This window comes from Lotus japonicus, chromosome 3 (genome assembly GCF_012489685.1).
Source record: "Lotus japonicus ecotype B-129 chromosome 3, LjGifu_v1.2".
Classification (NCBI taxonomy): Eukaryota; Viridiplantae; Streptophyta; class Magnoliopsida; order Fabales; family Fabaceae; genus Lotus; species Lotus japonicus.
The window spans coordinates 60,742,307-60,761,470 of record NC_080043.1 but is presented as its reverse complement, the minus strand read 5'-3'; positions in this window follow the sequence as shown (position 1 = coordinate 60,761,470).

Below are 19,164 nucleotides of genomic sequence, written 5' to 3'. Positions count from 1 at the left end.
GATGATAGAGGTTTAGGGTTTTTTCTTCTTTGATGAGATTGACTGGGAAGAGATTAAGGAAGAGGGGGTGGTGGTGGAAGAAGGAGGAATATGATGAAGATTAAGGAGATTGAATTTCCTAGTTTTTTATTTCTAGAAATGCATGAGCTATGGAGGAAGAAGATGAAGGTGGAAGAGGAAGGACTAAGGTAGCGTTTGGTGACGGAACGGAACATGACAAAACAGAACGGAACGGGACAGAACATGATGGAATAAGACAATAATATTCTGTGTGTTGTGTTTGGTAACTCCAAGTCAATAGAACATAACCATGATTTTAATTACATATATAACCCTGCATGTTTAATATTTAATTGATGAAAATAAATTGAACTCAATTGAATATTTTGCATAGAAACTGTTTGTTATTGTTTCATGAAATAATCACTTATTTCTTTAAAATAATCACTTACATATTGTTTAAGTTGTTTCAGTATACTATTGAAAAAAACAGAAACCTAATTATTTATTTAAGTTATTTTAAGTGCGTTTGTACAGATTAAAAAATATGATTTTTAACTATAATTTTTTTTTTTAGAGATTTTGAGAAAAGCATAAGTTGATTCGTGTTTGACTACTTTAATTAAAATCACTTTTTTTTCATCTCCTCTCATCTATCATTATAGATTTTCATTATAAGTTAAAGTAATTGTTTCAAATAATTTGTTTTCAACTTCAGCTCAAACAAACACAAAAAGTGATTTTTTTTTTTTTTTTGGAAAAAACCAAATATATATATATCAAGGGAGCTTGAAAAGCTCAAAAATACAAGGTTCCGAATGAAACACAAGAACAAAGGAAAAACAAGTTACAGAAGCTAAAACAAATACAAGGAGACTAAGAAACAACTAGAATAATGCAGGAAACAAGCTACACATCTCCAGCCGCTTGGACATTCGACTTGAAGCTCGCAAAGATAGTGCCCAGCCGCCCTAGCAACAATCCGTAGCAGCTGTAGACTAGACGCTCTACTGAACCTGTTCAAAACGACAAGCCGAAAACAGAAACCCAAAACAGAAACACGTCACAACTACCCCATATTCCATGCTGGTAGTGCTCAAACCAAAATACCGACCAGGAGGGTGAACATATCAGATTATCATGCTGAAGAATTATCCAAAAGAACCCATAAAACATCAGACCTGCCACAACCTTCTTTGGCTAAGGAATCAGCTTTATCATTTGCTTCACGGTAGACATGATGGAAGCCCAACACGTTTAACTGACCAGCCAAGTAATCAATATGATTGAGATCGTTTAGGAGTGATTGAGGTCTCCTACGGTGATCCAAGACCCACCCTATAGCTAGCCAAGGTAGAATCGCTCTCAATGATGATATTATTTAACATGAATTGCTGGCAGAAAAGTAAGGCCTGAAGAATGGCTTTAACTTCAGCAGTAAATGCCAGCCATGCCCAATGTTCTTTGAGAAATAGCCTAATATGACGTTGTTGTGATTTCGAATAACCCCTCCAATACCACTCGGTCCAGGGTTGCCTTGCGAGGCACCATCAACGTTGAATTTCAAGAAACCAGGTGAAGGAGGGCTCCAAGCTACAGATCGTTGAGGTGAGACTTTCTTTGCAATTCTCAAGTCAGAAAAATTGGTTAGGAATTGGGTTGAGTCAAACGGGCATTCCTTCCACACACATCCACCAAAAGAGCTTCAGAATGTGGGAATCCCACACTTCATACGCCTTGAAACTCTTGTCATTGAAATGTTTCTCGTTCCTACTTAACCATACAGACCAAATTAGAGCATAGGGAATTAAATTCCACAAAGAGGAATCAGAAACAGTCACAAGATGAGCCCATTCTTCCATCAGACCTGAAACAGAACCTGGAATTACCCACACTAAGCCTTCCCTACACATAATCGCATTCCATAACAGCCAAACCGAATGACAATGTAAGAATAAGTGATTGTTAGTTTCAAGAGAAATACTGCACAAGGAGCACAAGCCATTATCAACAAGCACAATTCCTCGCTTCAGCACATTCTCTTTTGTTGCCAGTTTGTTTTGGCACACTTGCCAGAAAAAGAGATTAACCTTCGGGGGAATAATATTCCTGGATTTTGCTGTAGGACCAAAGTTGCGATCTGGGAAAGCTTTTTCTTCAGCCCATCTGTAGAGAGACTTAACAGAGAAAACCCCCGAACAATCCAGGCTCCAAATAAGGCCATCATTCTTCCCTAAGCACGGGAAGCAATTCTCGATCGCCTTGTGAAAATCTGATAAAACCTGGGTCTCCCAACCGAAAAAAGCATGCCGGAAGGCGAGATCCCATTTTCATCTTCCATGAGAAATGTAACCCTAGTCTGCTAAGGTTTCAGTTTTGTTGGAGCAAATAGCAAAAATCCTGGGAAACTTTGTCATCAATGGAATAGAATCCTCCCAAGGATCTTTCCAGAAACTGATATGTTTCTCATGTCCCACTTTGCATAGGATCCCTTCCTTCAAACCTCTGCTCAGTAATGAATCCTCTTTCAGAACACTGACAATGTCTAGGAGTAAGGGGGACCAAGCCACCCTTCCGGCAGCAATGTCTTGGAAAATGAGGCTTCTACTATCCAGCATGTATTTAGAAACTAGAACCTTCCTCCAAAGACAATCCGATTCCACCCCATACCTCCAAGCCAGTTTGAGAAGAAGCGCCTTATTTTTCCACCCAATGAAACCCAAACCAAGACCCCCCGACTTCTTTGATTGGCATATGAGCATCCAAGGAACCCACGCTATCTTCTTGCTACCATTCTCCTTCTCACAAATGAAGGAGCGAATGATCCTTTTAACATCCGCTACAACCCCCGATAGGAGCTTTGAAAATAGACATCAGATAAACGGGGATTGAACACAGCGCCGCCTTGGCTAACACCAACCGACCGTGTAAGACCCCGAAATAAATAACTAGTTTATTTATTTAATTTCATTATATTAATTAATTGAGTGTTTATAATCTATTATTTTTAAGTTATTTTCCTGACTCGATTTTAATTATGAATCAAGGAAATCATTTAAATGATAATTAATTTCAAAATATTTTATTTTCTATAGTTTCATTGAAAATAGAAATAATATCATTAGTCTTCTTATTTTTAATAGAATTTAATGGGTATACACTGTCAGTGTAAACTTTGTTTACACAGTCGCCCAATTGAATTCTGCCACATCAGCAAATATATTCTTGTTTTAATTAAAATTTAAGATGAAAGATATTATTTCACTTATATGGCATGTTGTGATTGGTTGTCAGTGTAAAACTGTTTTACACTGACAGTGCATATCCATTAAACTCTTTTTAATAAGCCATAACTTTTGTTTTATTCCATAAACTCAATTCAACGCTCCGTGAGCTATCTGACAATTATCTTTTCTCTCAAATGATGATAAGTACTATTGTCATTTTCTTATAATTTATACTTAGCTTATACGCATAATATGACGACGTCATATTTGTTCTAATTGTCTCACCGTTATTCTTTAGCTCAGTTTCTACTTATTTCTTAGTTTATGAATCATTTTATTTTGCTCAAAGTGATTCAAATTTATATTTCATCATTTCATAGAGTTCCTCATCCTCATGATTCCTCTCTCCTCACCATCAGCCAATCCGTTTCTTCCCCTCTCTTGCAGCAGACCCATTTTCTTTCTACTTCTTTTACATATCATGTTTTCTTCTCCTTTCATATTTGTAAGATCAAGGTTTGATCAGTGGTTGCATCTCTATATTTTGATGATTACAATTAAGGTTTGTGATGATGAACAATTGTGGTACCCTAACGTTTGTCTCTTTTAGTGTTGACAAACAGGTTCTGAATCTGACCCAAGCCTATTCATTTAGAAGAAGAAGAACCAAGGGTTACTAAAAAGAGAGCTCTAAAGCTTACCATGTTCGTTCAGAACAGTGGCAAATCCTTCAGAAGTTCTGAAGATAGAAGCTCTCAAGAGGTACTGAAGAACCGGAGTCAGAAGTTCTGAAGACCAGATGTTCCAGAGGAACGGTCCAGAAGTAGAAAACTCAAGTTCTGAAGACCTGCAAGAAGTTGGTTTTGAAGACCCAAGCTATTCTAGCTCTGACATTCAGAGGTTCTGAAGAACATGTCCAGAAGCAGAAGTTGCAAGGTCAGAAGAATCCAAGCTTCCGTCTGACTCTGATCAGAAGCTTCACCAACGATCATCTGAAGCACTCCAGATCATAAGTCAGCTGGTGAAAGGACAGGTCACTATCATAGTACACATCGTACAGTCTCAGTCTGTCCGCCACCTACCTCGTTCAGCCTAGCAGTCTGATATTACAAGATTGTCACTCCAACGGGCAAAACCCTAGCAACGGCTACACCATATGCCTTGGAGTATTTAAAGGCTGAAGAAAGAAGAAAGAAGCCAAGAAACTTTGCTGAAACCATTCAACTTATTCGAACTAATTTCTTAGCATTATTTCTTCACTGTTCTTAAACATCTGAGTTTACCATTAGCTTTTTAGAAGCATTTCTTGTAAACCCGAAACCTTTTACAAATACTTTGTAAAGTTCCTTAAGAGACCAAGGTTGGTCGGATCTTGAGAGGACTGAATCAAGGTTGATTCAGTGTTTAGCTAGTCTTGAGAGGATCGGTAGATCAGCTTCTTAAGAGTATACTAGTAAGAAAATCAGTGTATTGTTAGTCACTTAGCAGGTAGCAAAGTGCAGTTGTAACACTCATTGATTTTAGTGAATTGCCTTCATCAGAAGAAGGAAGAAATCACCTTCACGGGTGGACTGGATTAGCTTGAGCTTTTATCTCAAGTGAACCAGGATAAAATACTTGCGTGCTTTACTTCATTCTCTTTAGCACCCTGTTCTTATCTTTGAGTTTGGAAAAAGTTCAAAAGTATATCTTTTAGTTAAAAACTCTATTCAAACCCCCCCTTTCTAGTGTTTTTCGCACCTTCAATTGGAATCAGAGCTCCGGTTCTGATTTAAACACTTCACAGTGATCAGTGATCCAGAACCCAGTGTGAAAAACAACGATGGCCCAAGCCAATACTTCCGCTGACAACAACAACAACAACAACCAACTCAGAGCACCAATCTTTGATGGTGAAAAGTTTGAATACTGGAAAGATAGAATCGAATGTTATTTCCTTGGCACTGACCCAGATCTCTGGGATATGGTCATGGAAGGCTATACTGATCCAGTAGATGCTTCAGGAGTGAAGATTCCCCGTTCTGAAATGACTGACGCTCAGAAGAAGCGTTTCAAGGATCATCACAAGGCGAAGTCTATGCTGTTTAGCTCAATATCATATATTGAATATGAGAAGATCTCTGACAAAGAAACAGCAAAATCCATCTATGACTCCTTGGTCATGACGCATGAAGGAAATGAAGAAGTCAAGGAGACCAAGGCTCTTGCTCTCATACAACAATATGAGCAGTTCAAGATGGAATCTGGTGAAACCATTGAGGAGATGTACTCAAGGTTTCAAACTCTGATTACTGGAATAAGAGTGCTAAACAAGAGCTACTCTACTGGTGATCATGTCAAAAAGATCATCAGAAGCTTGCCTAAGGAATGGATGACCTTTGTCACTGCACTAAAACTCTCCAGGAATCTGAACTCCTTGAAGTTAGAAGAGCTTGTGAGTCATCTCAGAAGCCATGAGATTGAACTCAAGGAGCACAAGCCTCAAAAGAAAGACAAATCTATTGCTCTTAAGTCAAAATCTGACAAAGCAAAAGCTTATCAGGCAGAAGAGGAAGATTCCTCTGAAGAACTATCAGATGCGTCTGGTGATGAAGAGCTATCTCTTTTCACAAAGAGATTAAGCAAACTCTGGAAGAACAAACATAGCAAGGGCAAAGGACTAAAGAAAAGTACAGGAAGATTTGAATCTTCATCTGGTCAGAAGAAGTCCTCTGGGAAGGAAGTCACCTGCTTCGAGTGCAAGGAATCTGGGCACTACAAGAGTGACTGTCCCAAGTTAAAGAAGGACAAGAGACCAAGAAAAGTCTTCAAGAAGAAAGCTCTTGTGACCTTCGATGCGACTGACTCTGATGAAGCTGAGTCAGAAGAAGATGAAGTTGTGGAAGCTCTGATGGCTACCACTAGCAGAGATGCTGAAGCACAAGATGATATGAGAGCTTCAGAAGATGACTCAGACTCTGAGAACGATGATGAGGTATTCTCTAATTTTTCTCCATCTGAGCTAAGAATTGCATTGTCTGAAATAATGGAGAAACATAATGTTCTTTTAAATAAACATAAAGAGCTTAAAAGAAAATATGCCGTTAAAACTGACTCATCAGAAGTTCATGAGAAGTCAGTCTCTGAACTCATTAAAGAGAACTATTCTCTTAAAAATGACAACTCTGTTCTTTGTGCTAAAAATGCACTACTAGAAGATCAACTTGCATCATCTGATGTCAAGCATGAAACCTTATATGAGAAAGCGTTTCAAAGGTTCCTAGCTAAAGGCATAGATAGAAGTCTTATGGCTTCAATGATCTATAGCATAAGCAGAAATGGGAACAGTGGCCTTGGCTACTCTCAACCTATGAGAGGTGAGTCATCTGAGCCCAAACGCGAACCTTTGCATAAGCATTTTGTTCCTGCCGGTACTATAATTCCAGAAAAGGTTACACCCAAGATGGTAAAACCAAAGGGAAAACTTAAACTTGACATGTCTAAATATTATAATCAAGTTCCCTTGTATTATCCTCCTGTTGCACCCAAAGTTTCAAGAACTTCTGGGAAAACTAACAAGAAAGGACCCAGGATATGGGTACCTAAGACAAAAATTATTCCTGTTGCAGACATCTTATGCAGCTCAGTTAAGACACCTGTCATGGTACCTGGACAATGGATGCTCGCGACACATGACGGGCATAAGGTCTATATTCCAAAAACGGATGCCTCTTAAGTCAGGAGGAGACGTTAGCTTTGGAGGAAACCAGAAGGGAAAGATCATTGGAAAAGGTTCCATAGGAGATGAAAAAACTCCAGTTATTAATGATGTACTTCTGGTGGAAGGATTATTGCATAACCTGCTCTCCATAAGTCAAATAGCTGACAAAGGTTATGATGTGATCTTCAATCAAACCGGCTGTAAAGCTGTCAGTCAAACAGATGGATATGTTCTGTTTTCTGGGAAGAGAAGAAATGATATTTACAAAATCAAATCTTCTGAACTGCTATCTCAGAAGGTCAAGTGTCTCATGTCTGTTCACGATGAGCAATGGGTTTGGCACAGACGTCTAGGGCATGCCAGCCTTAGGAAAATCTCTCAACTAAGCAAGCTAAACCTCGTCAGAGGATTGCCTCGTCTGAAGTTCTCATCAGAGGCTCTGTGTGAAGCTTGTCAGAAGGGAAAATTTACTAAGAAGCCCTTTAAAGCAAAGAATGTGGTATCTACAACTAAACCCCTTGAGCTACTTCACATTGATCTCTTTGGACCAGTGAAAACTGAATCCATTGGAGGAAAGAAGTATGGGTTAGTCATTGTGGATGACTACAGCAGGTGGACATGGGTTAAGTTCTTAAGGCACAAGGAGGTTACACACACTATGTTCACCAACTTCATTACCCAAGTTCAGAAGGAGTTCCAAACTTCAGTGATTACTGTCAGAAGTGATCATGGTGGAGAATTTGAGAACAAAGCCTTTGAAGAATTGTTCAACTCTCAAGGGATTTCTCACAACTTCTCCTGTCCTCGCACTCCTCAACAAAATAGAGTTGTTGAAAGAAAGAACATAACTCTTCAGGAGATGGCTCGCACCATGTTGTAAGAATCAAATATGGCCAAGCACTTCTGGGCAGAAGCAATCAACACTGCATGCTATATCCAGAACAGAATCTCCATCAGACCAATTCTGGAGAAGACTCCTTATGAGCTATGCAAAGGAAGACAACCTGATATCTCTTACTTCCATCCATTTGGAAGTATTTGCTACATGCTCAACACTAAGGAGCAATTGGGTAAATTCGACTCTAAAGCTTTAAGATGCTACTTTCTTGGTTATTCTGAAAGATCCAAAGGATTTAGAATTTATAACATTGTTCATCAAACTGTTGAGGAATCTATCCAAATTAGATTTGATGATAAGCTTGGCTCAGAAAAGTCAAAGCTGTTTGAAAGATTTGCAGATCTCAGCATTGACCCATCAGAAGCAAATCAACCAAAAGTCAGTCCAGAGGATGTTGCTCCAGAGGCAGAAGCATCTGAAGATGCTCCACCAACTTCTGATCAACTTCAGAAGAAGAAGAGGATAGTTGCCTCTCATCCAGAAGAACTGATCATCGGCAACAAAGATGCTCCTGTCAGAACTAGGTCTATGCTCAAACCCTCAAAAGAGACTCTTCTGAGTCTGAAGGGACTTGTATCTCTCATTGAGCCCAAATCAGTTGATGAAGCTCTTGAAGATAAAGGTTGGATTCTAGAAATGCAAGAAGAGCTAGATCAGTTCACCTAGAATGATGTATGGTCCTTAATGCCAAAACCCAAGGGCTTCCATGTCATAGGAACCAAGTGGGTATTCAGAAACAAGCTGAATGAAAAAGGAGAAGTAACGAGAAACAAGGTAAGGCTGGTGGCTCAAGGCTACAGTCAACAAGAGGGGATTGATTACACTGAGACCCTTGCTCCTGTAGCAAGGCTTGAAGCTATAAGGCTACTGATCTCCTTCTCAGTAAATCACAACATCATTCTCCATCAGATGGATGTCAAGAGTGCCTTCCTTAATGGCTACATTTCTGAAGAAGTGTATGTCAAGCAACCTCCTGGCTTTGAAGATGACAAACATCCAGAGTATGTCTACAAGCTCAAGAAGTCACTCTATGGACTTAAACAAGCTCCCAGAGCTTGGTATGAAAGGCTCAGCTCCTTTCTCCTACAGAATGAGTTTGTAAGGGGTAAAGGTGACAATACTCTTTTCTACAGAACCTATAAGGATGATATTCTTATAGTTCAAATTTATGTTGATGACATTATATTTGGCTCTGCTAATCCCTCTCTTTGCAAGGAATTCTCTAAGATGATGCAGGCTGAATTCGAAATGAGCATGATGGGGGAACTCAAATACTTCCTGGGAATTCAAGTTGATCAACGACCAGGAGTCACTTATATCCATCAGAAGAAGTATACTTTGGAACTTCTGAAGAAGTTCAACATGAGTGACTGCAACATCTCTAAGACTCCAATGCATCCAACATGCATTCTTGAGAAAGAGGAAGTTTCCTCTAAGGTTTGTCAGAAGCTCTATCGTGGAATGATAGGCTCTCTTCTTTATTTAACAGCTTCCAAACCTGATATATTGTTTAGTGTGCATCTCTGTGCTAGATTTCAATCAGATCCTAGAGAGACTCACTTAACTGCTGTTAAGAGAATCCTCAAATATCTGAAAGGAACCACTAACCTTGGCTTGATGTATAGAAAAACATCAGAGTTTACACTTTCAGGTTTTTGTGATGCTGACTTTGCTGGAGACAGAGTGGAAAGGAAAAGCACCTCCGGAAGCTGCCATTTTCTTGGAGCAAATCTTGTCACGTGGTCAAGCAAGAGACAGAACACAATTGCTCTATCAACTGCAGAAGCAGAATATGTCTCAGCTGCCACTTGCTGTACACAAACCATATGGATGAAGAATCATCTGGAGGACTATGGTTTGTCTCTGAAGAAGGTCCCTATCTACTGTGACAACACAGTTGCTATCTCACTCAGCAAGAATCCCATTCTACATTCAAGAGCAAAGCACATAGAGGTAAAGTATAATTACATTCGAGATCATGTTCAAAAGGGCACTCTATCATTAGAGTATGTTGATACTGACCATCAGTGGGCAGATATTTTCACTAAGCCCTTAACAGAAGATAGGTTTTTATTTATTCTTGAAAATCTGAACATGGACTTTTGTCCAGAGTAAGGTTCTCTTCAGAACTTCTGACCATGGTGCCTCTGAAGTCATCAGATGTTACCCTTTCAGAAGGTACTCGATCAGAAGCTCTTAACCCACCGGTTAAACTTCTGTGGTAGGCAACAATACACGTGTCACTTCATTTGTGACACAGTTCCTTAAGTCGCGTGGTGTATCTGCTATAATGATGATGCCTACTCTCCTCCACTATGCTATTTTCAGACTACCTATTTTACAAACCGTTGATTTTGCTTTTCACTTTTTGCCTTCTAAAATCTCAACGGTTACTATTAAAGCCACTATATGCACGATTTCACACACGATCTATTTCACACACTTTCATAAACGGTTTTCATAACGCTTGTGTGCATTGATTTTCATTTACTCCTCTCCCTCCAATATTTCCTTCTCTCTGAACCATAAACCCCACATTCCTGAGAATCATGGGCAAGTCAAGGAAATCAAGAGCAAATGTTACTGTCTCTTCCAAACTAACTGCTGAAGAGCAAGAGAAACAGAGATTTGAAGAAGCACAGCAGATTCTGAACACGGAAAATGTGGTCACCTGCGTAAAGAAGGCTGAAGAACTGGTTGTATGCAACGAAGCAAGAGTAGACTTCGACAATCTGGCTGAGCATGGGTTTGACATCAGGGATCAAGTAAACTTGCAAGGTTGGTCTGGTTACTTCAATAGGCTATGCGGACCCATCTATTATAAATTAGTTGTTGAATTCTGGAAAAATGTCGTCTGCAACGACTACTTTGTCGTCTCTCATGTACTGGATAGGAAGATTGTTATTTCTGAGGAGTCCATTGCAAAATTGCTGGGTATGGAGTTCCAACAGGGAAAGAGAATAAAAAACGTGGATGCTAATGTTCCTGGCATGAGGAAATTGGTAAATAAAGCCATCTATGACAACTGGTCTTTGGAGAAGACGAAGTATGGCATAAAGGATCTGAAGCCAACAATGAAAATCTGGCAGAAGATTTTCATCTACTGCATTCACCCTAGAACGGGAGGAACTGATTACCTTAATGCAACCCAAAAGGTAATCATGTATTATATTGCTAGGGGTGAGCCCGTATGTCTTCCATTCCTGCTTTTCAATTATCTGAAGGAGTGTGTTGAAAAGTCAAGAACCACTGGAGTTGAGACCAAGAGGTCTATCTCCTACATTCCGTATGACAGGCTGCTTTCAGATATCTTCACCCAGAATAAACTGGTCAAGACCTTGTCTGACCTCGGACTTCATGAGGATCTGGCTATGTCCATTGGAGATGCTCTCAATGGGACTAAATTGAAGAGAATGCAGATCATTGAGAAAGTCCAAGTTGAGCCTACAGAAGATACATCTGAAGAGGTTCGTCAGAAGAACTACCCTGTTGATGACTTTCCTCTCTTGTCCAAGAAGGACAATCCAGCCAGCATTCTGGAATATGTGAGAATGCTCAGAAGCAAAGGAGATCCAATCACTCTTGAAGAGTTCATCAGGACTCTTCCTGATAGTCCTCCTGAGATGCCAACAAGGAGATCTAAGAGAACAACCAGCAAGCCTTCAGATCCCAAAGGCAAAGGGATTCTGATAGAGAAGACCAAGAAGATAAAAGCAGCATCAAAGTCTGTAGTTATCAGGGAACCAGTTCCAGAACCTTCTCCTGAAAGAATTTCAGTAGAGTCATCTCAGGAATCTCAATCTGATAGTTCTTAGAGCTCTATGGATTCTTCCTCTGGAACCCAAGAAGAAGAAGTTCCACCTAGAAAGGATGTCACGAGGAAAGCAATCATAGAAGAATCATCTGATGAGGAAACTGAGGATGATGATATTCCTCTGGTCAAGAGGCAAAGAACTCAAGCAATTCAAGTTGAGGAAGAAGCTGAGCAGGATGATTGTGAAATCATTGGCAATGTGCTTCAAGCTATAAGGGAATCTCCAGAAGCTGGAGAATCCACTGATTCGGATGTAGAGCCCATAGCAAGAGATTGAAACTGCCTCTGAAGGGTCCACTTCAGAAGAAGGAGTCAGACCCAAAGCAAACTTCTGAAACTGTTGCAGAGGTACAAAGAGAAAGGAGATCAAAGATAGCGTCAGATCCTGCAAGGACTGCTAGACTCACCAGATCTACCATACTCCGAGACTCAAGTAAGGAACTTACTAAAAGCATTAATTTAGATTCTGCTTTAGTAGTTATTCCTGAACAACCTGTACCCATATCTACATCTCTGCCAACATCAACCCAAACAGCCTTACCTCAAACAGAACCTCAAACACAAGCTCCCCACTCAAACATCCAAACTTCTACCACTTCCATCCCATCCATCCCAATTCAAACCTCCTCCACATCCACCGCCACTGAGTCTGTACCTATCTTCAATTCATTCATCAAGGGTATTGCTCAAAGTGAGGCCACCTTGAGGGACTTGGTTCAACAATTCACACCCAAACCTCCATCCACTTCAAGAACCCTCCTGATTACTGACTCTGGTGAGATTCCTGCTGAGAAAGAGGATGAAGATGAGGATGTTCAGATCCTAGAGCCTCCCTTCAATGTGCAACCTATCCAGCAGGTAGCATCTTACTTTGAAGACGTGCTTCCAGATGTTGTTGCTGAGTCCTCTTATGTGTCCTTGTCTCACTACTCCACAGTGAACTCAAGAGATCTGAGTTTCACCTCACCTGAGAAGACTGCTACATCAAGGCAGAGACAAGAGACCATTCCAGAGATTGAACAAATGGATGAATCAGATCATTCTGGACAAGGAAAAGCTCATGTGGATGAACCAATGCCTTCAGGGCAAGTGAGGACTGAAAGCTCTAATGCATCAAGCTCAAATGCAACCAACACTCCTCAGCCAATCATGGATCTGGCACTCTCCTTCCGGCCACAGAATCTTATTCAGCTCATTCAGGAGTTCTCTGATGAAGCAACCAGAAGACTGCAATGGCTATATCAGGTAACTGATAATCAATTTGATGCATCTCTGGTTGATGGCATGTGGTCTGCTTTTGGAAGATAGTCAGAGAGTAGGGCCTCTGAGATTGAGAAACAGCTGAGCAGGGAGAAGCGTCTGAGAGTTCATGATGCCTCAGAGAGAGCTTATGAGCAAAGGCAGAGGGTGTTACACAAGGTTTGTGAGCCCATGAGAAGGGCAATGGCTATAAGAACTCATGTTGTCTCTGAATGTACCTCAGAAGATGCTGATATGATTCCAGCAGAGGTTGTAGAGGACAGTGCTGAAGAGATCATTATTCATGAGACTGCAGAGATTAATGAAGTTCAGATGGGAATGCCTACTCAAGCTGCGGCAGAAGTTCAGGCACCTGCAGATGTTCCTGTTCAAGCTCCAGAACAAGCTCCACATCCGAAAGTTGCTCATCTGGCTGCCAGAATTGATAGGATACACGATGATCAGCAGAGGCTGTTTCAGATGGTTGAGCAACAAGGACTTGTTTAGAGTGAACAAAGTAGGCAGATTCAGGAATCCTCCAGCAGAATGGAAGCCATGATGAAATATCTAATCGAGAATCTTCCATCTTCATCCAAGCCTTGAACCCCTCTCATCTATCTTTCATGCATAATTTATTTTAATTGTCTGTGAAGTTATCTCATGTTTGACCATGTTTAATTCTGCTACCATTACTTAATGCACCGTCCATTTCTTTTAGTAACTCACATGCATTTATGCTTCGATGAGTTTTATGCATGTTTTTCTGTTACTTTTCTTCTTTATAATCTGCTGCATTCCTTCTTATTCATCACAACTCAACTTAATTCATCTCAATTCTCTTCTCTTCTCAAACCAACAATGACTTCTGTTGAAATGATCGCTGAACTCAAGACTCTGGTATTTGACCAAGTCTTTCCCTGGAGCGTTAATCTCTATATTTCTCAGATTTCTCAAGCTCTTGTGAAGATTGAGAATCTTCTGGATTGTTGGCTGACATCCCATCAGACTAACTGTCTTCAGAATCTTCAGGAAGTTCTGAACGACCTCCTTGGTCTGGCCTCTCGCCGGAAGGACCTTGAAGCTCAGTTCGAGGGCATTTGTATGCTTCTTGAACATGAAGAAGATCAAGAAGAAGCCGATCAAGATGCTGCCTCCACTCCTGCTATCCAGGAAAGTGAAGCTCTGAAGGAAGAACTGGCTACCCAGTTAGCCTCCATTGATCAGGACATTCGTCCCCTACACCTTCAGCTTCTTTCCATGAAGGACTCCCGTGCCTTCCTATGTATCTAGGATTGTTTTTAGTCTCTTCTATCCTCTGTACTCATCTTCGTTAATTATTAATAACAAGTGTCTTACTTGCATCACTTACTTGATTGTTATTGTTATTGGTTGTGTTTTTCACTCTTTTTGCTTATGACAAAAAGGGGGAGTACATAAAATGGTTTTTGATAAACTTTGCTTATATTATATATAAAACCAGTAGAGGAGAATAAGTATCAAATACTTATAGCACATAGATATTGCCAAGCGTCCTAAATAAGGAATACATTTTGTTCAAAATTCTGAACCAATGTGCCTCTGACGCCTTATTCCAATTCACTTGGACAATACTCTATGTCCTTATGTGATTTACGCGAGTTCTGAACGATCAATTTCTGATGAGTATACATCCTTCTACGCGTATCTTCTGATCACATCACTAAGACTCCGAATCTAGACTCTTCTTCATCTCATCAAGTCATAGATTCAGGGGGAGTCAGTGGAGACTCCAGCTCAGAATCAAGTGCAATACTAGATTCAGAAGGAGCAACATAAACCTTTACACAAGGATAAGTTTAAACTCTAATCACTTCTCTCTTGTGTTTTTCAGTTTATTGTTTAAGAATTGTTCATCAAAATACTTGTTTTGTCATCATCAAAAAGGGGGAGATTGTAAGATCAAGGTTTGATCAGTGGTTGCATCTCTATATTTTGATGATTACAATTAAGGTTTGTGATGATGAACAATTGTGGTACCCTAACGTTTGTCTCTTTTAGTGTTGACAAACAGGTTCTGAATCTGACCCAAGCCTATTCATTCAGAAGAAGAAGAACCAAGGGTTACTAAAAAGAGAGATCTAAAGCTTACCATGTTCGTTCAGAACAGTGGCAAATCCTTCAGAAGTTCTGAAGATAGAAGCTCTCAAGAGGTACTGAAGAACCGGAGTCAGAAGTTCTGAAGACCAGATGTTCCAGAGGAACGGTCCAGAAGTAGAAAACTCAAGTTCTGAAGACCTGCAAGAAGTTGGTTCTGAAGACCCAAGCTATTCTAGCTCTGACATTCAGAGGTTCTGAAGAACATGTTCAGAAGCAGAAGTTGCAAGGTCAGAAGAATCCAAGCTTCCGTCTGACTCTGATCAGAAGCTTCACCAACGATCATCTGAAGCACTCCAGATCATAAGTCAGCTGGTGAAAGGACAGGTCACTATCATAGTACACATCGTACAGTCTCAGTCTGTCCGCCAGCTACCTCGTTCAGCCTAGCAGTCTGATATTACAAGATTGCAACTCCAACGGGCAAAACCCTAGCAACGGCTACACCATATGCCTTGGAGTATTTAAAGGCTGAAGAAAGAAGAAAGAAGCTAAGAAACTTTGCTGAAACCATTCAACTTATTCGAACTAATCTCTTAGCATTATTTCTTCACTGTTCTTAAACATCTGAGTTTACCATTATCTTTTTAGAAGCATTTCTTGTAAACCTGAAACCTTTTACAAATACTTTGTAAAGTTCCTTAAGAGACCAAGGTTGGTCGGATCTTGAGAGGACTGAATCAAGGTTGATTCAGTGTTTAGCTAGTCTTGAGAGGATCGGTAGATCAGCTTCTTAAGAGTATACTAGTGAGAAAATCAGTGTATTGTTAGTCACTTAGCAGGTAGCAAAGTGCAGTTGTAACACTCATTGATTTTAGTGAATTGCCTTCATCAGAAGAAGGAAGAAATCACCTTCACGGGTGGACTGGATTAGCTTGAGCTTTTATCTCAAGTGAACCAGGATAAAATACTTGCGTGCTTTACTTCATTCTCTTTTGCACCCTATTCTTATCTTTGAGTTTGGAAAAAGTTCAAAAGTATATCTTTTAGTTAAAAACTCTATTCAAACCCGCCCCCTTTCTAGTGTTTTTCGCACCTTCAATATTCAAATCTGTTTTGCCTTTCTTTCTTATGCTAAACACATTTTCCTTCTTCCTTTTCTCCTTATTTCTCCTAGCTGCAGACACGTTTCTTCTTCTTCATGAGACAACCACGCACACTTCTTCCTCATCACCATGTCCATTTCTTTTCTTCCTTCAACGTGCGACACACACCCATCACCAGCTCCTTCTCTCAAGCTCCTTTCTCTTTGTTGCAGCACCACACGCACAACCCCTCATCACTAAAAACCCATTTTTTTCTCCTTTCTCCTTGGCAAGACCAGCCACGAGACCATCATCGCCACCATGCCACACTTCTTCCCCATCACCATCTTCAACTAATCCTTCCTCTCATCACCACCGTATCTCCTCTCTCAATGGAGCAAGCCACCACGAGCTTCTCCTTCTTCACGTGAGCAGCCACCATGAGACCACCATCAAAATGGTTTTATTTTCTCCTTCAACGTGACCGCACCACAACCAGCCGCCAACACCTCCATGGAAACAACGTAAAACAGAGGAGAACGACATCGCCGACGCCGCCGACATCGTCAACTTCGGCCTTCGATTCCAGAGTCTTCGGGCCTCCGTTCACAGCGAGGTTAGTACCGTTGGAACCCTTGCGACGTCCACAACAAAACCCATATTCCGGATCGCCGTTCTGTCGTCGTCGACCGCCGCCGCTGCCGCCTTCGGAGCCGTTTTCCGATCAACTCCGGCGACCGATGGAAAAACGGAGTACACCAAGACGATCCTTGTCGAGAGAGGAACAATAGCCCTCCATCAATTTCAATTTTGGACAACTTTTGTCGGTGAGCTCCGCCGACCTATAATTTGACGTTCTGAGCAAACTGTCGACTTTTTGGGAAAACGGACAGCGCCACTGAGTTCCAGGCCGCAAAAGAATAAAGAATCACTATCTCTTTTGTGTCTCCGGCGACAATTCCTCCGTCAACCACCGCGAACCACAACTTTCTCCGGCGACTCTTCACCGACAAGCTTCCAGAACTTGGATTTCGTAAGCCTTCAACCTTTGTATATGTTTTAGCTTCGGACAAGCAAGTTTTAAAGAAAAATAAACCCTTTCGTTGTTATTGTGAAAATCGAAGTTTAAAAGTTGATTAGTGAAGAGTTTTGATTTATTTTAGGCTTATTAGCACTTTTGGTCCCCCAGGTTTGACATTTGTGCAAACGAGGTCCCTTAAGTTTAAATATAGCATTTCAGTACCTCCATGTTTATCTCCGTCAACAGTTTTAGTCCCCCAGCACCTTTCCGTCCAAAAGTTAACGGTTTTAGGGACTAAAATTGCAATTGAACCCAAAAATTAATTTTAAAAATAGAAAAAAATTAAAACCCTTGATCTTCATCTTCTTCCTCTATTATCTTCAAACCCAAAACTGAAATTGACACAAAACATATTCTCTCATGAAACTTTCTCTCCTCAACCACCACTCCTCCTACTTCCTCAGCCACCACCACCTGAAACCCACAAAATGGAGAACAAACCCAGAAAAATAACTTTTCCCCAAACCTCATCAAAATGGAGAACAAACCCAGAAAAATAATTTTTCCCCAAACCTCATCAACATACGTCAAAAAACCAGAAAATTATTAAAATCCAAATATGGAAAACAAAACAAATCCACTAGAAGCAAAAAGAGTCCATCTTTGGAAGTAAAAATATGTATGCAACATCATTCATCAGGGCAAACAATACTTAGCTCTTCGTATCTGTACAATATCAGGGAATAAAAGTAATTAGGAATTCTTCACATTGTAGTATGCAAGGTTATAATAAGACATCATCTGTATTCTAAGAACTGCAAGTAATCCATGGTTCACGAGGTCCTCCTTCGAATTCAAACTCCAATTGTACTTGCCCTTGAAACATAGATCGACACAAAAATTCCTGCCACCATTGGTTCACGGGTGCAGAAGCAGAGGCACTGCTGCCTCCAGTTCCTTCCATTCAATTCACAATCTGCAACTCAAAACAACCAATTCATTCCAAATCTGACAAAAAAAACTCGCATCAACGAAAACAAGAAAATCAAGCGAATATGGTGTCGTTTTATTGATCGCGGATCAAGACTTGTGTTATTAGCGGAATCGGGAAACCCTAACAGTAATGGAGAATGGAATCACGGGATCCATGTTCTATTCACCAAATTAGAGCCGCCGGCGCCACCATGGAGCTACCAGACCTCTCATTTCGCCGTCAAAGCCTACAACCACCATGACACCGCCACAGCTTCCACCCTCCTCCTTCAATCTGCACTTCGCTCTTTCCCTCTCTCTACGATTGAAGGAGTTGTTGGCGGTTGGTTTTCTTCTTCTTGTCTCTCTAACATTATGGGGTTTGAGGGATAGGGAACAGAAGATGGAGAGGTCGAGAGGTAGAAGGAGGATGTGGATTGTGCTCAGCTTGGGGCTCTGCGTTTGGAAGAGGAAGATTTTTTTTTTCTGGGCAAGGTGATGAAGATGATAAGGGAGATGAAGAGGAGATATTTTTCTGGGTTTAAAATTTTTATGTTTATTTTTTAATTAATTTTTTCGTGCTTAATTACATATTTACCCTCAGAATCGTTAACTTTTGGACGGAAAGGTGCTGGGGGACTAAAACTGTTGACGGAGATAAACGTGGAGGTACTGAAATGCTATATTTAAACTTAAGGGACCTCGTTTGCACAAATGTCAAACCTGGGGGACCAAAAGTGCTAATAAGCCTTTATTTTACAAAATGATTTAAATTTCAAAATGAGATATGTACTCTATTATTTTGTTGTAACTGTTGACTGAGAAAGAGTCGTTTAAATTGCGTGTGCTTCGGGTCAATTGTCTAAAGTCGTAGTTAAGACCTTGAGTTAGTGGGTTAACTTAGTTAGTGATTTCGTTAAGTGTACTTATGAAGGGTACGAATAACATGTGCGCTTGGCGACGAAGCCAAATAATAAAATGAAGCAAGACGACACGGGAAAGCAAAGATGTGATCGAAATGAAGTCACCGTTTAGGAAGAAAATTGTCTAAGGTAAGGGTAACTCAGTTTTAGAGCGTCTTTGAGTCTTGCATGCTTTTATCGCACTGCATGCGTTTGAGATGAAGTTGTTTAAA